The sequence below is a fragment of the Aristolochia californica genome, unplaced genomic scaffold (assembly GCF_029961685.1).
Source record: "Aristolochia californica isolate CCGP_79_NKW_82.1479 unplaced genomic scaffold, dmAriCali1.0.hap1 SCAF_8, whole genome shotgun sequence".
Taxonomy (NCBI): domain Eukaryota; kingdom Viridiplantae; phylum Streptophyta; class Magnoliopsida; order Piperales; family Aristolochiaceae; genus Aristolochia; species Aristolochia californica.
In genome coordinates, this window is record NW_027182279.1 from 7,732,662 (window position 1) to 7,751,649 (window position 18,988).

The 18,988-nt window shown below is 34.9% G+C and overlaps 1 pseudogene; it reads left to right on the forward strand.

The window, feature by feature from the left end:
* The first annotated feature begins 16,987 nt into the window (after positions 1 to 16,987).
* Positions 16,988 to 18,444, forward strand: LOC137938252 (uncharacterized; annotated as a pseudogene).
* Positions 18,445 to 18,988: the final 544 nt, after the last annotated feature.

Genomic DNA, 18,988 nt, shown 5'->3' on the forward strand with positions numbered 1-18,988 from the left:
CAATGCAACTTTGAATATTATAACCTTCTACTCATTCATGTTCTTGACTCCTTTCTTGTGGAGTTGACTCTTTTTGAGAAATTCATACTTTGTTCACACTTCAAATAAAAAAATCAATAGCCTATATTTTTATCATCAAAACAAGGATTTATGGAGAAGACTTTGAGCTTACTCTTCCTCAAACTTCTAAGTTGATGATTGGTTCAATATAAAATTACAACCTTATTAGGAACCTTTGTTTTCATCTAAGACAATCAAAATCTCTTATCAAGTGTATTAGAACTCAAATAGGTATGATGAAGAACAAATCTAAAGTTGGTGGGTTGCAGGGTTGGTTCAATTTAAAGTACAACACCAATATTCAAGCAAAGTGATCAGGTACATGTGGAAACAATACAAACAAAGTACACATGACTTTTAGAGGGTTCATAGTCCTTTGTAGAATGCTAGTCCACAATCCAAAATGATTTCCACCTTAAGGCTCTGCTAACCTTGGGCTGTCCTATGACATCTATAGCAAATCACCTCTAAGGCTAATTGAAATATACCACTCTCTCACTTAGATTTGCAACAATTAATTAGGTACACTGGCCTAGACCCACAAAAGGTCAGTAGCTAATTTAGGCTACACAAGCCTAGATTTAAGGGATTTTCAGGACCACCTACTTACACAAGGTCTTATTCTCACACAACAGAAAATACAACTTCTTACCCTCTACTCAACCACAATAGGTTCTCCAAAACACTTTGGGGTGAACAGGGTCTTGCTACATAAGGCTTGACCCAAATTTCTATGATTGCTTATAATATAGTTCATTGTGAATTACCTCTCAATAAGTAGATTTTAATAATCAAAACACAAACAAACAGGTACTCTAATCCTATATACCTACTCAATGTAATCAACAATCAAAATAGTATTTGACTTGATTTGACAATATACTTAATAATGATGATTTAAAAATATAAGTTCAATATAAATTTGGGATTGGCTTTCTAAATGAACAACGAGTTACCTTGGGTTGTCCTGCATTTATCAAAATGTTAGAGGATCTCAATGAGTTGTAGAGACAAGCAGAGATGATAAAGCATCAACTAGAGCAGGTTAAGATTGGGTGGCGGAGTTACATTTTTGAAAGCTTTGACGAGCTTAACAGTTGTGAACCCCTTTTACTTTTTCCAGGTCACAGGTTCTTCCGCTGAGACGCTACAACCTGTATAATCACAGAAGCAGTCGCCCCACTTTCCTCTCCATTTCTGCATGGCTTTCGGCTCCAGTCCAGGTTAGTCTCTCTTCACCAGGTTCTCTAGGTTAGTCTCATTCTCAACCATGTTGTACATTGTTCATGTTCAATAGTCTTCTCCTTCCTTTGGTTATTTATCATCCTATTGTCGGATTAAACCTCTTCTTATCATGCTAATGGTCATGGACATAAAGCTACTTCATGCCCTCATGATGAGACCTTCAACAGCTATTAGGTATTAGTAGTTATATCTAATTATGGGATTTTCAGTAGTTACCGATTAGTTTATTCAAGTCTTGATTAATGATTTACAAATGCAAGGGTTGTTTGTCTAAGTTAAAGCACAATTGAGCCTCTTGATAAACAAATATTATAATGAAACTCAAAACAAGATTACACTCAATCATAAGGTGAATCTACCAAAAATTTAGGAGCTCTAATGAATAACTATTAAACTAAAAGACATTAAAAATACAGCTGCAAAGCTGGTAATGGTAGGAAGTCTACTAATCAATCACTCAATACAAAGATGTTGAGCCTTCTATGATATGAAAATCAAATGAAAAACTCCCATAAATCAAGTAATGAAGTATTTGAATCATATTTTAAAATCCAAGCACTAAAATATTTAGCTTTAACTGAAAAACTTTATAAAATGTTAAAAGACACCCATGTGTGTAGGGGTGGCATGGCTAGTACATAATTATGCAAGTTGGTGTATGTCCTCTTATGTCCTTTTCCTTTTGAAGCATGTAGCCCTAAGGGCATTTTAGTTATTATAAACACCCCCACAACTATAATATAACATCAATGTACGGACTAGAGCATTCAAGCATCCTCCTCTTGGCTCAAATTCGTTCATACACATCTATCTTTTTTCCTCTTTTTTCTCTTCCTTGGTTTCTTCTCTCCTCTCGTTTCTTCTCCTTTGTTCCTTGGTTTCTTCTCTCCTCTCCTTTCTTCTCTCCTCTCTTCCTTGGTTTCTTCTCTCCTCTCCTTTCTTCTCTCTTCTCTTCCTTGGTTTCTTCTCTCCTCTCTTCCTTGGTTTCTTCTCTCATCTCTTCTCTCCTTCCTTTGAGATCTCTTGTGTTAGTGTGTTGTCCTTTGAAATCAACATGGTATTAAAGTGGGCAAAGATTTGACATGGAAAAGGAGAAGAAGATGGACAATAAAAGGAGGAAGAAGAAGAAAAAGAAAAAGGAAAGGAAAAAAAGAGTAGTTTCTCATTTTTACCTTTAGTCTTCTTTCCCAATTTTTTTTCATTGGATTTCTCACTTCTTACGATGAATTTCATATAAAAAATTATATACTTTTGGAAATATCTTTGAGTCTAGATTCCAATTCAAAAATAATTATTGCAATTAGATTTTTATAGAAAGAGAAATCGACATTTGAAGTAGAAATGGTCAAGTAGCAACAAAAAGCCTCAACTTTTTGAACGGTTTATACCAGCATGAATGAAAATTTATGTTGAAAATTATATTTAAAACCGACATAGTGTTGAGACCAAGTTTTCATTGATCTTGCCATGGCAGCCCAACGACATTATTTTCAAAATAGTTTGGGTGGAGGAATTCTCCTCCTTTCTCCAATCCAAGTAGTTCAATTATATCAACACTGGTAAGGGAGATGGTCCTATGGGGTAGGAAAGAGAAAATTGTGTAAAATGACAGCCACATGTGTAGGGGTGGCATGACTAGTAAATGAGGAGAACTTCCATAGAGATGAGAGAGAATTGTAAATATACAAGCTGGTGTATGACCTCTTATGTTTCTTTCCTTTTTAAACATGTAGCCCTAAGGGGATTATAGTCATTGTAAACTCACAACTATAAATATAGCCTCAAGGTATGGGGTAGAGCATTCAAGTCACTTCCTCTTTGCTCAAATTCACCATACCTCTCTCTCTTTTTGTCTTTTGTCTCCCTTAGTTTCATCTCTCCTCTCCTTGAAATCTCTCGTGTTAATGTATTAGCACTAGAAATCAACATGGTATCATAGCAGACAAAGATCTGAGATGGAAAAGGAGAAGAAGATGGAGAGGAAAGGGAGGAGGAAGAAGAAAAAAAAGAAAAGGAAAATAAGGGGAATTTCTCACTTTTCCCTTTAGTCTTCTTTCCCAATTGTACTTTCTGATTGGTGGAATTGTAATTTCTATGGCGTGAGTGTCAGACATAAGCAAGTGGTATTGACAATCCCTTTGTCTATTCTTGTATAGCCTATTTAGTTGCTGGAAGATCCTTTTGTGGGTCTAGGCTAGTGTGCTTAATTAACTATTGTAAATCTTAGTGAGAGTGTGGTATGCGAGTTGGTTGGCGAGTCACTGTGGATAACATTATAATTGTTCTTAGAGATTATTTGTTGTAGATGTTGTAGGACTACCCAAGCTTAGAAGTGTTAAGTTATGGAACCTAATCAGTGCCTTATGTTGAGTCGGTACACGGATCCACAATATATTAACTGTTGTTTCATTAAGGGCAGTTTGGGAATTTTACTCTTGTATCGTGGTTGCCTAATTTTCTCTTTATAATTGAGAGACGTTGTTGTTAGGGTTTTATCATCACCAAGAAGGAGCTAGAGTTGTAGCCTGAGAGAGGTTAGAGAGAACACTTGTAAGTGTGTGTAATTTCTCTTGTAAGCTACTTCATCTTGCTAGTGGATTACTGCAGTAGTGGAAGGCAGGACGTAGTCTCACCTTGAAGCGAACCTGTATAAATCTTGTTATTTTTAGTGTTTTCTTTTCCTTTGTTCTATATTTATTATTGTTGTTATCATTGTTTTGGAATTATGGGGTCTAATTCCTAAAAGGAATAGCTTCAAGGTGTAAAAACATTTATGGGGTGGACAAGCAATCCACATAAGGATTGTGAAGCCTCTAAAAATCCATTGTGTACTTTTTATATAATTGCTTCCATGTGTACCTTCATTACTGTGCATGAATGTAAACTATACAATTGGCATTATAATATACATAATCACCCCCCCCCCCCCCCCCCCCCCCCCCCCCCACCATGCATGTATGTGACCATGCATACATGTGAAGGTTCAACTACACTAGTAAGAGAGATTTTAGTTGTCATGGATAAAGTCAAAGCTCCCTAATAAGGTTGTAATTTGAGATTGAACCAGTCATCAACCTAGATCCCTTCACAAGAGTCTTACACATGCCTGCATCATTTGGACACTTCACAATCACCTTCATTATCTATCCTATATGCGAAATTTAATGGGATGTCTTTGTAATCGCTCCCCTCAAATACTTATAACATCATTTGAAATTTCATTCCTTTAGTTCTCTTACCAAGGGATACCATTGCCACTTATATCATGTGAGTAATATGTGTTGGAATTTAGGGGTGTTGATATTAGCTTTGAGAGATGAAATATACCCAATCGAATCCAACACATGGTGTATATTAGAAGTAACCATACGGGCATTACCTGTTATGGTGATTCTTGAGGTTGATACGTGCCACATTACTCTAACTCACCTTGTCAACTTTTAAGTGGTTCCTAATTGTAGAAAATTAAACTAAAAAACCACCTTTCCCATAATAAAGCTATCCTTTAACATTAATTAGAAGTGAGAATTATTATCTTGTAGGTGTTTTTCCAATTTTATCAAAATTACACCTTAGGTAAAAGAATTTAGTCTAAAGGCAATAGAAGTGAAAATGATTCATAAAGCTGAATACAAGTATCTTATACAATGTTTCTACGTTATTTCTTTCAATTTTTAATATTTTTTATATCTTGAATATTTTTGGATATTCTAAATCATAAGAGTTCCCAATGTAGAAATTCTTTATATTCCTTTACATTTCTTTTGGTTTCAAACTTGGGTAAGTTTGTGATCGTAAGAAAGTCACATAGAGATGTTTTCATCTTGAAAATCATCTCTTTTAAATTACAAAGGTGATATTAGAAATGCCAGCCCTTGCTTCTCGTGCCATAAGTGTCACCAAATAGTGATTTTATCTCTTCAATGAAACTCATTTAAGGGACAAAAGACAGCCTCCAATTTAATCTCCTCAATCCCATTATATTTCATGTAGTAAACAGAAATTGAACATGCCTCTATAAAAAATTAGGCATAATTGAATAAGATATACCTTTTTTATATTTTCTTGATTATTTCTAGCCTTTTTTTTTCATTCGATCTTTTAGAGTGGACGGAGTTTGTATGCCTCGATAAAAGAAATCAAGGAGGTTGATCTTAATCAGAATGGAAGCATAAGGCACTCCAAATTGATCGGTTATGATATTCTTTGGATGGAAAATTTTTGAATGTCAAATTGTTTGTTTTCTTGTCATTGATATCTTCTTTGAACTTGACTTGTTGAAAAATGGAGTTTCCTTCAATTTTCAAGGGTCTCGATGTGGGCCTAACATAACCTTTGAGATCATTTTGATGATCAATGTACACCAACATTACTAATGATATGCATTAAGTATCTTGTGTAGTTAAAAAAACATTGAAAAGAAATTTCTGGCAATATATCCATTCAACTGGCCATGGTCCACCCAATGGTCCTTACAAAAAGAAAAGTAAGTAGCTCATTCTAGAGAGTACATCATCTAGACATCTCAGCAACAATGTCTAACCAAGCAAGAAAAATGGAGATTTATTTTGCACAAACAGTGAACCCAAAAGAGACAAGAAGAGTAAAATAGGCAAGAAGAGTCGATCACATAGCAAGACATCAGCTACTTCTGCTAGAAAATTGAAGAAATTGAAGTGCCAAGAGTTGAAAGAGTCAAACTCATGCATATCAAGCATATTAGTAAGAAATATGAATCCCTCAACTAAAAGAGAAAAAACATGAATTAAGCATTTGGTTAAAATGAGCAAAAAGAGTTTACCCTTGTGGAAGGAGCCGACCCCATATCATGGCAAGCATATAAAGAGAGTCGAGTGCAAAGAAATAGAGAATTTTGAAGGTGAAACAGAGTGGACCCCATCAAATGAATCAACCCCTCGGTAAAGGAGTTGACTCCATCAAGAGGGAGGAGGAAAAGGATTCAATTATGAAAAATATAATGTTTTGAAAGAAAAAAGAGTTGACCTTCATTATCCAAAGTCAGCCCTTTAGCATAGGAGTTGACCCCTATAGAAGAAAAATTAAGGAAAAGACAGAAAAGAGTCCGGCACAAGGAGAGACACTCTAAAACAAAACAGATTCCAAACTAGAAATGCTCAACATGGAAAGACTCACTCTCAATTGAGGTCCACATGCTAGTGAGGAGCGATCTTGCTTGGTATTAATAGTCATTGGTGCATCACCCTCAATAATGCAGTATTGTGTTTGTCAAACTAGTAAGGTATTTAAAATTTTTTTTGAATAAAGTGATCAATTGTTCATTGTCACTCTAAATGGCAGGGTCACTTAGACTATAGAATTACCTTCACTATCTCAAATACCACTCCCACCAAAGACTCCATGGAGGTGACCTAGAACCAATCTATATAAATTTTAGTATAAATGCCCAATAAAATTTTGGCTCCATTTGGCAACACAAAGTTGATTCAAAGGCAGATTCATCGCCACAAGCCTCAATTCTAAAAAGTTAGATCTCATGTAAAGAATAGTAGTTGAACTGACAATGGAAGGATGAAATTTTAATAAGTCAACATCTCGAGAAATAAGGAAATAAGGTGATATGTGTTGTTTTAAATCTTTGTCGTTCCTCTATTTCCATATGGATCACATCTTTGTGTGAAGACACAAGATCACAAAAGTTACTCAAACATCTCTCTCCATGCAAAGAAGAACGCCTGAATTCTTGCAAAATAATAATCAACCTCCTCTATCTCCCATGAAAGATAAAGTACAAGACATGCCACCTAAAAGAGCTCACTCAAGGGACCCATGTTCTCTCTCTTCCATGCAAGAAAAATTACAAAACATGCCAGCTACAAGATCTCACTCAAACGACCCATGTCCAGCTGTATCAAAAATACATGTGGTTCAGAAAAATTCTTTCATGCACGTTCCTCGTATCAAGAAGAAGAGATATTAACCAACTAGGCACTTACCTAAAAATACTCAATCAAGATCACACAATCTAGATCACATAAACAAGGGTCAAGAATAATTAAAATTTAAATTCTTACATAAATTCTCTAGACTCTGATGGAAAGAAACCTAGACCTTATCCAAAGATTTTGAAATGCTTCCTTATTTCATTGTAGAACATAGGAAAGAAATTTGTGTGTATTTTGTATGTTTCTCTCATTAATAAATCATGTTTGATAGTTACAAGTTTAATTTGAGGAGTTTTAAATTTGAAAGGTTTTCACATGGTATCAAAGTCGACAGTCTGATCCAAGGAAAAGTCATTCAATTATGAAAAAGAAGGAAACCTCACATCCATCTTGCATACATACGTCCTCTCCTTCTTCCTCTCATTCATCATCATTCTCTTTGTTCACTATTTTCTCGTCACGAACACCATAAACAACTCCATCTTTTCTTCTAATTCATCTGGACCTCCCATTTTTGTAAATTCATTACAACACTCATTTTTGTTAAACTATCTTCCAAAAATTATTATTGTGGAGAAGTCAATGGATTCAAGTCTTTTGGTCACAACCAGACACTTACCTAAAAACTCTCACTCGAGATCACCCAATTTAGATTCTATAAGCAAGTGTCAAGAATAATTCAAATTCAATGTCTTACCTATCTTGCCTAGACTCAAGAGGAAAGACATCTAAACCTTATAAAAAACTTTTTAAAAGCTTCTATTTCACTATAGAACATTGGAAAGAGAGTTGTATATATCTTGTATGTTTATCTCAATCAATCAAGCTTGATAATTACATTTTTAATTTGAGAAGGTGTTTTCATTTTGAAAAAAAATGCATACTTCGCCAAAAAAAGGCCGTATCAAAGATGCCACATTCAATTATTAGAAAAGGATTGACAAAACATTCAAAAGCTAGTTTTCAAAAAAACATAATACAAACCTACTATCCCTGACATTCAAAAATCTTGTCGCATGCTAACAAAGAAAAATCCAAGCAATTCAAGAGAGCTCAAATATACTTTGTGGACTCTATAGCTTAATGTCATCACACACAAGTTTCTGATAACTTTAAGCTACATCCATTTGTGATATGGTACAAGAGGCAATTTATCCTTCAAAGTTACCCATAAAAGCTACTAAATCCCAAAGTAACATTTATTTTTTTAAGTCACTCACAAATAGTCCAAGGTGCCTTACAACTCTGTGCATGAGTAAATCATTTTTTTATCAAATTAACAAAAAATGGCCTATCAATTCAAATCTAAAAATTCATCTATCACGGTAGGGATATTTAGTCATCTCCACATTCTAAATTATTTCAAAAATACATGACACCCGAATGCGAATTTTATAAACCGTGAAGATAGATCAAGAAGAAAATTAATGTATTAAGTATATGGTGGTTGAGACTCATTTGGTAGGTGATAGCAAATAACAATACTATTTCCATTTTCAATCTTATGAAAGAGTCCTAAAAGCAAGTAAATAACAATATTGGTTACTTTTCTATAGATGATGTTGAAAGCTTTAGTGGAGCAAACATGCAAAGTTCATACCTAGAGGCATATACATGTTTCTCATAACAACTGGCAAGAGCTCTTCCGGCTGAGTTAGTATGTACTCTCCATTCACAGTTGAAATCAAACAAATTGTGCCACCTCCACACATTTTCCCAAATGATCTAAATGAATGCCTAGCTGATCCTTTTACCAAAAATCTATTGTGACAAACCCTTCATCCTATTCATAAACTATTTTAATGGAAAATAAAAACATACTAAGCTACCTAAAATATTTCCCTTTAGATCTAATAAACTTGGTATATGCTAAAGCTAGTTGTGAACACATTCATATCTTAAGAACAACTAAGAAGAGGATTTAATGGCTTAAGTTTCATGTTATCATTAAAAGGAAACAGAAAATACATCATAACGTGATTATCAAAACAATAATTCACTTAAAATTAAAGTTTGTCATGATCATGTAGGCCAAATTCAAGCTAAACCTCTTCTTAGCTTATAATTGGCTATGAACTTAAAGTTTCTTTCTTGTCTCAATGACAAGATTTATTCCAAATTTTATCGTCAAATTATGATATCAATCATGTTCCACCCATCTTGCCCCATGTAAGGAGGTCTAATGCTTATAATTTTGAACCAATTTAGCATTTTTATTTTTATTTTTGCATAATAAAATTTACAATTGCAGGAGCCTGTTAGTATAGATTTTTGCATAATAAAATTTACAATTGCAGGAGCCTGTTAGATCCTATACTAGATCTTATCTACCACAAATTGGTTTACTTCCTCTTGCCAATAGACTATGGTGGCCTTTTTTATCTTTTAAAATTTTCTTTTATGACAACTTTATCTTCCCTCCCGTTAAAAATTTGAGGCATGTTTATGGGATTGATTTGGTCCCTTTGCCTAGAGGTGGTACCTATTAAGAGAGACACATGTATCATGTCATACATGTCTGGTTTCAAGGGTGTTGCTCCAACCTTTAGAAATGATATATGTTGAATACAATTCGTCATCAAATGTAATGACATTGGATATTATCATATACGATACTTGGAGATTGTACATGTCACACTTTTTGAGAAAGGAGACAATATAGCTCTATGTTCTCGAGAAAGGAGACAATATAGCTCCATGTTGAGAACTAGACAATATATAGTTTCATGTTCCCCATATCTCCTAATGTCTACAAAATGTAGTGGAATCAATCCTAGTATTTTGCATAAGTATGATGGTACTAATAGGAAGTAAACAATCACTCTCAATAGTTGTGCCAATAAGAATTTTATTTTCAAGTGAATTTTTTTGTGAATGTTCTATGGCCAATTTTGAGTTATAAGTCTTTGTACCTTGTTTCAATATGAAGATTTTTCAAAATCTATTATTACATTAACACACAAAAGTTACAATTTTCCTCATCTTTTCAAACTTATGCATTAGCTTGCATTATTTTGCATTGATTTGTCTGACTAATGATTTTTAAACTTATCCTTTTCTTTTTCTCACTAAGAGATGGTTTCACTTAAATATATGTTTTACAAAACTTTCCCTTATCCGTTGGCATGAGGAGCTTTTCTTGTAGACCATTTACTAGCTTTGAACTATTAAATATGTCATAATAGATTTCATTTTACAAGAATCCTTATTTGATATTGACCTCTTTCACATAATAGAATAGTAAGTTGTAAGCTTCTTATTTATTTTAATGAACTAAAATGCCAAAATACTTTTATTAACAATCAGAATGAAGAAATTTTATATGAAATTTTTCAAATTGTTTCTAATTCTTATATATTAAATGTTACAAGGAAAGGATCATTGAATACCATTTATTTATTTTTAAAGGGCCTTAAAGTTTCATTAAAGTGTCATTATTGCATAAATATGTTTATCTTACCTTTTAAAAATAAAATAAAAATACAACTAAAATCTAAATTTTTAATTTTAATGCCAATCTAAGATTTTAAGAACATGTTTCCTTCTCTCTTTATAAATATGAGGAATTCATGCAAACCAGATATAAAGGTATCGCATATGTCACTCTTCTAGGCCACATGGATTTATCTTAGTTCATATCTATTAACTAGACATAAGTTTAAGGAACAATTCAACTATATTGATAGTTATAACCTCCCTTTTATCAAGTTGAAATCCAAGTATTGTCATAAACACCATAGATAGTTAAGAACATCTCTTAAGCATTCGAAAGAATGCTTTGGTTTCTATGCTTTTAGGCATGTGACAAAGATAACTTTAGACCTTCTCACATTGTAAGAGAAGTTACAAAGTTATTTGTGGCTTATGTATTACCTTGGTTCCACAAATAAATAATAATTCATCATGATGATTATGCTATTTATAAGACACAAATTTTCAGCCAAAGTTCTCCTTGAATATCTTTTAGCTAAATTTTGTGATACCTCTTCCCTACCACTTTTATAATTTTAAGAAAATGTAATCGTGATCATGACCCTCAAATCAACAACACCAATGGGCTTGCAAGATGATGGTTCCAGGTACAAATGACAGACTAAAAACAATAACCATCATTTCGTAATATACTGAGTCATTTTTTTATGTGAATGAGTTACCTAAGTTTTGTTACTTTATCTTGCAGGCAAGAACATCCAAATGAAGAAGACCTTATGAGCCAACTTACCAAAGCTACAACATTTCAACGAGAAAAGATAAAACTTATTGAAAAACACTTTCAAAGAATGAAGCAACTGAAAAGGAAGCAATATGAAGAAGAATTGGAATCCGAGATTCAACATAATGAACATCTAGATGAACTCATGGCCAAGTTCAAGCGAAATGTTCTTTAATCAGTTGCACCTTCTAGTAGTTCTTAAAGGTGAGTCATGCAACTTGCAACTTTTGCTATGGTTGTCATGAAGTGCTTGCACCTTCTAGTAGTTCTAAAAGTTGACTCATGCTTTCAACTTTTGACAAGGTTATAAGAAAGTACCTACCCTAGGTCATGTTATGTTAATAAGATTGTTGTTAAGATCATTTAACAATCTAAATAGAGTTTCAAGAATTTACCATAAGCGAATGGTTTATTACATAAAGAGTTTTTTCTCAATTTGAGTCCATTTAACCATGAAATTGCTATGAAATAAAAGAAAAACTCTTAGAAAAGGATAAAATGTATGTAAAAATAATTTCCTATGAGTTTTATGGTCTACATATGCAATTTTTATAAAGAATTCACCATACTACCTAGTACTTTTACTTAAAAAATATGAAGTATTAAATTAACCTCTATTTCTTCATTATGGAGATCCAACAAATCATAAGTACTCTCTATATCATACACCTAAAAAGAATCTCAATATTGTTCACACATTTTTTGGTGGTTGATTTTGAACAAGAGTCTAATTGTTAAGCCTTTGTTTTCTCCCATGTCTTGGCAGGTGAGGTCTTATCTAATGTAGCATGTTAATAATGAGTGTACTAATGAATTTGTATTATCTTAAGTATAATTTTCATAATATCAAGGGAGTGGGTTGGCTCATGGCCTAGGCTCCTCAAGGCGAAGGAGTCTCTAGCAACTTAATTTAACGTAGGTCGTGATGTTCAGGGATTGGGTAGAAGAGAATGTTACACCCTTGTTTTCTCTCCCCAACCTTGGACAATTTTACCTCCTTTAGGTGGTGTATTCATAGGCCTACTATAGAATTTGTGGACTAGTCATGTATGTGTCATGTTGACTCGCTTTTCACCATTAAGGGAGTTGGCAAGCTTGTGGCCTTGACTCCTCAAGCCACGTATAGGCACTAAATGGTGGTCTTAGCTATCTTTGTGGTTGTATCCTAGAATGAGATTCAATATAGTCTATAGAATATAAATAAAGTTAAAAATCAAGAGAGATGACACTTAAAGGGCTACTAATATTAATCTACTGGTGTGATATGGAAGTCGAACAATACTTTATCTATATGTGTATCAATTTTGTCAATAGATGCCAGATGAAAAGCCCCACAATTTCAAATGGACAGGAATAGGAACAAAGGAGTTATTGTTGCATTTCGACTTTTTTATTGTATTTGTACTATATAATATCAAAATTATTTTCTAGGCTCTCTACATTTCATTAAATCATAAATTTACTTATTAGAGGTAAAGTATCCATATATATCATCAATCGATAATAATTAATTTATATTTTTGCATTAGCGTGAGACAAGGGATGAGCATGGGTAGTGGAAATAAATCGTTGGGTTTCAGGTCGAGGATGGGGCAAAGATTAGAAAACTAGGTAGAGACAAGATGGGGATGGGTTGGAGAAATGGTGATGGAGCGGAACAAGGAGAGAAATGGGGTTTCGAGACGGGTTTGGTTAGGAGTCGAGGTTTCGGAGATGGGATTTTTTCAAGTTTTTTTTTTTTTTTTGGGTCATGTTTTGGGTTCATGGTTTGGGTTTAAAAAAACTAGACCTTGACTCAACCCGTGCCCACCCCTACATGAGGCCTAGGAAGTAGTGAAGTTACCCCATTACTATTCTCAACCCTAAATGTTGTTGAAATAAAACCATATTAACATACCTTGTAATCTTCAACCACCATTTATACTCTACAATGGAGTGACGACAATCTATGCCAAAAGTTATGCTTTCTAACTCATCCTTAGACTTTTTTGGTCTTATCAACTTACAATCTTCTACCAAGTTATGATTGGTATGTGCAAATCTAGTACTAAATAGTAGATTATAAAGGGTTCTAAATTTATATTAATTTTATGCAAGTGGAAAGACTTCCATGGTAAAAAAATTGAGCATACTATTATTGTTGCCATGCATATATAGCTTATAACAAGCATCCAAACCAAATTATTAACTCCTATTATTCCACAGTCAGATCCAGAGCCTTCCATTCCTGCAGCTACAGTTCACAGATAAGTAAGGACAATTCGTCCTCCACAGCGTTTCTCACCTACTTTGAATTATATTTTGTTGACATATGGTGGAGAACTGCAGACTTACGAAGAAATCTTGAAAGATGAATATTCTAGCAAGTGGGAGCTGGGCATGAAAGATGAGATGGATTCTCTGTTAGGGGATCAGACATGGGAGTTGACAAAACTTCCACAACGGAAGAACCATATTGACATGTTGACAAAGGGTGTTACTCTTGAGAAACTAAAGTTGTGCGCAACTTCAGTTGGTCTTCTAGTATGATGACAGGGGCAGTGAGTTACAGAGGTGGAGGATATCATGTTTGAGGAAGAGGGTGATGCAGTTGGTGTACCAGTCTCCAAGTGGGAGAATTGTTGAGGATTGTGGAGCCTAGTCCACTGCACATGACTTTGTTGCCGAAATAGAGACGGTGTGCGAACAGAGTCCCTTGACAAGAAGACTTCTTCGATGTTGCCAAAACAAAGACGTTGCACATTGAGAGTCTCTCGGGAGAAAACTGCGACTCTGTTGGCAAAATAAAAACCCTCAGGGTTTCCAAACAGAGTCAGCGAGAAAAACAGAGAGCGACAGAGGAGCTCTTGGAAAAATAGAGAGGGGTTTTTTGAGAGACCTTCAGGCAACGCCGTGGTTAGGAAAAAGAGTGCTCAGAGGCTCGATGCCACTGCCGTCACCGCTGCCGGAGCTGTAGTACGACGCCGTTGCCAGGGTTGTACAGCGGGACATTGACTCTATTTCTAAAACATAAATAGAGTCTCTCAGTATAAAGAGAGACTCAAGAAGAACGACGACATTGTCGTCGCCGTTGTCGGAGTGATTGTTCGTTGTCGTTGCCGTTACCAGTGCTGCTATTCGACACTACTGTCGAAAGAACAGCGTCTGGGACTTATCAGAACAAAGAGGTTTACGGAACTCCTTGGAGATTTCATATCAGTGCCTGTGTGTACGCCAAGAAGACGAAACTGGGAGAAGTTTCGGTCTCACTGAAACCCGTTGAGACAAAATAGAGAGAAGACTCTCTCGGGTTGTATTTTTGGTGTGAGAAATAGACTGTATTGTGATTCTTCAATTTATCTATAAAATCTTCTACATCTCCCATGGACATAGGCAATTTGCAGAACCATGTAAAATATTGTGTCGTACATGATTACTTGTTACTTGTCTTGTTGTCATCGACGATTTTTCCCTAACAATCTTCGGGCTCGCTAACCTCCATTAAAACAATATTAGAGTAGTAGGTCGATCCCCAAGATGCAAGAATAGAGCAAGATCCGACAACAAAGATGGAAAACGTGGACTAAAGGAATATGGTATGATCCGGCAATGCTACAAGGGAGAAGAAAGCAAGTCCTAACTCAGTTATATATAAACCGAAGAGGCCACCTATTCTAGTCTGATTTGGAATCCTTGCTTCCCTAGAGTTTCCTTTTATGTAATAGTTGCTAAACATGGAGCTCTACTTTCCTTCCTTGATATTTCACTGACTGGAGATTTCACAGTTGATAGTTTTTAAGTCATGATGTAGTGCTAGCTCCAATATATTGAATTTTGTCATCTATAGATGCACCTTGTTGTGCTATGGAGAAAAAGAAAAAGGATCGATTGAAAAAAGTTTAGAATTATGCAATTGAAACATAAATCTAAATAACTAAAATTATATTTTAATCTTCAACATTTAAAATTTTACTTTGAATTGTTGTACCTTGAAATTTTTTATGTAATTATTAGATAGATTAATTAAATATTACTTTATAGGTGGGGTACCATTGCACAAAAGTAAAATTTTCTCACAAAAATTATAGAAAATGAATTGATCAAAATTTGAATTTTTAGTGGTTTTAAGAATTTCTCACTCAATATGCCCTACATGAAGGTTGTTGTTGTCCAATCTAATTACACCCAATTACCAACTCATGTAATAAGAATTATTTTGTGGAAAATTTTTATTATTATTATTATATTTCAAGGAATTGTACCCAAATATTGGATTTAAAATTTTAATTTACATGAATAATGACTTTTTAAACTTATTTCCCAAATTATTTGATTTCAACCTTTGGAATCCTCATACAATCCGTCAACTTCCCACGTTAGTAAAGCTTGTCCATATAGCACCATGCCATCCCATCCTTTAAAACCTAAAATTCCTCCTTTCCCCATTTTAGTTTTATTTTGATTTTGTCAGTTTTCTCTATTATAAATAGAGAAACAATGTACTCATTATACAATCAATTAATTGTTTTCTCTCTTAATATTTTAAGAATCAAATCCTATGTTAAGCACCTAGCCAATACTACCCAAAAGACCGGCCTGTTAGGAGCGGAAGACATAGGTACTTAACCCAGGACCATAACATCCTATGCCTAATATTTGTAATGACTCAAATAAAACAAATATCAAATAAAACATAGTATAAAAATAAGATATCCAATTATAACTTCATAACATGAACTAAAAGCATGGTTCTCTTCATTTGTGTTAATGTAACTCATGACATTACCAGAGGATTTCTTAAAGAACAACAAATTGAATAACAAAAAACGTGTCACTACTTTATAAACTTGAGTCTAATAAGTTAATCTTATAAAAAATAAAAAGAACATGAGATGAAGAACAGATATGAAAGAGTCATATATGACCAACCAAGAGAAAATGTTATAACTTTGCTAATGAATGAGTCATATATGTTAGTGCTTTGTCATAAAAGAAGTTGATCATCCATATTTTTGGGGTGAAAAAGGTTGGTCGGTTAGTCATTTGGGTGGTCAACCGGGAATACGGCGTGTGCTCTTCCGTGGCGACTTGTGAGTGGGCGTGGAAACCGAAACTTGGAAAACAACTGGCACTCACTTTCCTACTACAACGCTCCTATCACAGTTTCCCCAAATTTCTTCTCGATTTCACATAGTTGCCACGGTGAGATCTAAACTCGAGATGAAGTTCATCGGCGACGAAAGGGCTCGCTGCAAGGTTTTCAAGAACCGAGTCGAAGGGGTGAAGAAGAAGTGCCATCGATTCTCTCTGCTCTGTGGCATTGACGTCTTCTTCTTGTGTTTCTCCTCCCGAAAGCGAGAAAAAATTCTCTCCTCATTCCTGGCCTCCAAATAAGCCTGAAGTTCTTCACATCCTCACAAAGTACAATAATCGAAGCAATGAAGAAATACGTAAGCATCCAACCACTTTAAGCGCCAACTCGTCGAAAGAATCTCTGTGGAATTTGTCTTACAAAATTTCTGGTAAATGGGAAGAAGCGAAACAGAGATTGGAATTTCCCAAGGGAATGGGACTGGTGTGCGAAGGAGCATCAGACAGAAAAATTGAGACGCAAACCACAGTTGATCACTCGCATAATTTGTGGCTCGTCTGTGAGATGGAATCTCAGGGAAGCAACAGCGCTAATCTTCCAATTTCTTACATGAATCCATTTCAGCAGTCTCAGACGGGGCTTGATCTTCCTTTCAATCAATTGTTTTGGGGTAAGACTCAGAGCTCCTCCAGCACAAATCTCGGATTCAAATTTTATCGAACGGTAACATGAATGGGTTCGGGTTCAATGGGAGAGCAGGGGTTATCCCCAAATTTTGCACACATAGGACAGGTTTTACAGAAATTTTGTGAAGTAAAGGTTTAATAGAAGAATTCTAAGTTCAGAAATTTTGTGAAGTAAAGGTTTTATAGAAGAATTCTAAGTTATGTAAGTAAAGCATATTGGTTCATTATGTATTTTTTACTCTTCAAGTATTTTTTTTGTTCCGATTCGCTTCTCATTGTTTTCTCTAGAAAAGGTGATTTTTGTCGTGACTTTCTTGGAAATCTTCTTTCACGTAGCTTGCTAATCAGATGGAACCCGACACTGCCCTTTCCTCCAAAAACCCGAGACCCCCTCCTAAGCGTTTGTTTCTTCAGAAATCGAGTCCCTGATTCGATTCTTAACAATCCTTCCCTCAATACTGCAGTTTCCCTGCTCCCCTCAAATTATAACTTTGAAATTCATAAATCAATATGGCGAATTGTATCTTCCGGTGCCAAAAGTGTCGCCTTTCAATTCCCCGAAGGTATTCTCATGTACTCACTTGATCTTTCCGACATTTTTGATACCTTTGCTTCTGGGTGACATCACATATGGGGCATGCTGCTGTGTGGATGATTTTTCTAGATCTTTTGATCCATTATGGGCATAGCTGTTTAGTCCCAATAGATTACACCAAAATCCCTGATTTATATGTTTTCGTTGAAATAAAAATAGATATAGACCATATCATTAATACAATTAAAGCATTTTTTGTGACAAAAAGATTGCAATGGCAGGGACCATCCAATTCTTAGCAGTTGTGAGAGCAGTTAAATCTGCTTTAGCTGACTCTGGTATTGATATCATTGTTCCATAGTTTAAACCTACAATTAGGGCATTTCGATATGATCCATATCTCAAAGTTTTCTTCTTGGAAGAATATGATCTCAATGGGATGAAATAAGTTGAGGGGAAGTGCATCTCCTACAATTCTTATTAGTGTTGTAGTTGATGCTGTTGTATTTGTTGCAGATGGTAGATTCCATCTAGAGGCATTTATGATAGCAAACCCCCATATTAGGGCATTTCGATATGATCCATATCTCAAAGTTTTCTTCTTGGAAGAATATGATCTCAATGGGATGAAACAAGCTCAGAAAAAAGAAATATTGAATGCAAGGAAAGTTAACTCGTGGGGTATTGTGCATGGGACGCTCGGGCGATAGTCCATATATACCACATGCTTCCAAACCCTGTGGGGCAATTTGTTCCCTATATTGACCTGCTCAACCAAAAGATCGAGCATTTTGTTGTCTTTTTTGAAGATCCACATGTCATAATATCGAGCAATTTGTGGTCTTCTTACAACCATTTATAATCTAAATTCGAGTTGGTCCTCATCAAACCACAAAAAATAAAATACTATGTGGTGGATATTTATAACACCTGAATCGCCTCTCCACATGGCAAAGTCATTCTATAGCACTTCAATAATTTTCAACAATATTCTAAAACATTTCAAAATTAACCAAACTATTTCCATTGTAGATATACTAAACACTGTAAAAACACACATATCAAGTCCAAATTCACCGAACATCCCTGGTAGAGCCCCATATGATTTCACAATCACTACAAACTGTACCTCGTCAGTGATGGGGGTCGGGTTTCGTCGGCTAATGGATGCATGTGTAGGTGACTCAGCATTGTTTGAACTGGACTCAACACCCCAAGCCCTAAACCCTATTAACCCTAAACCCTAATTCTTGA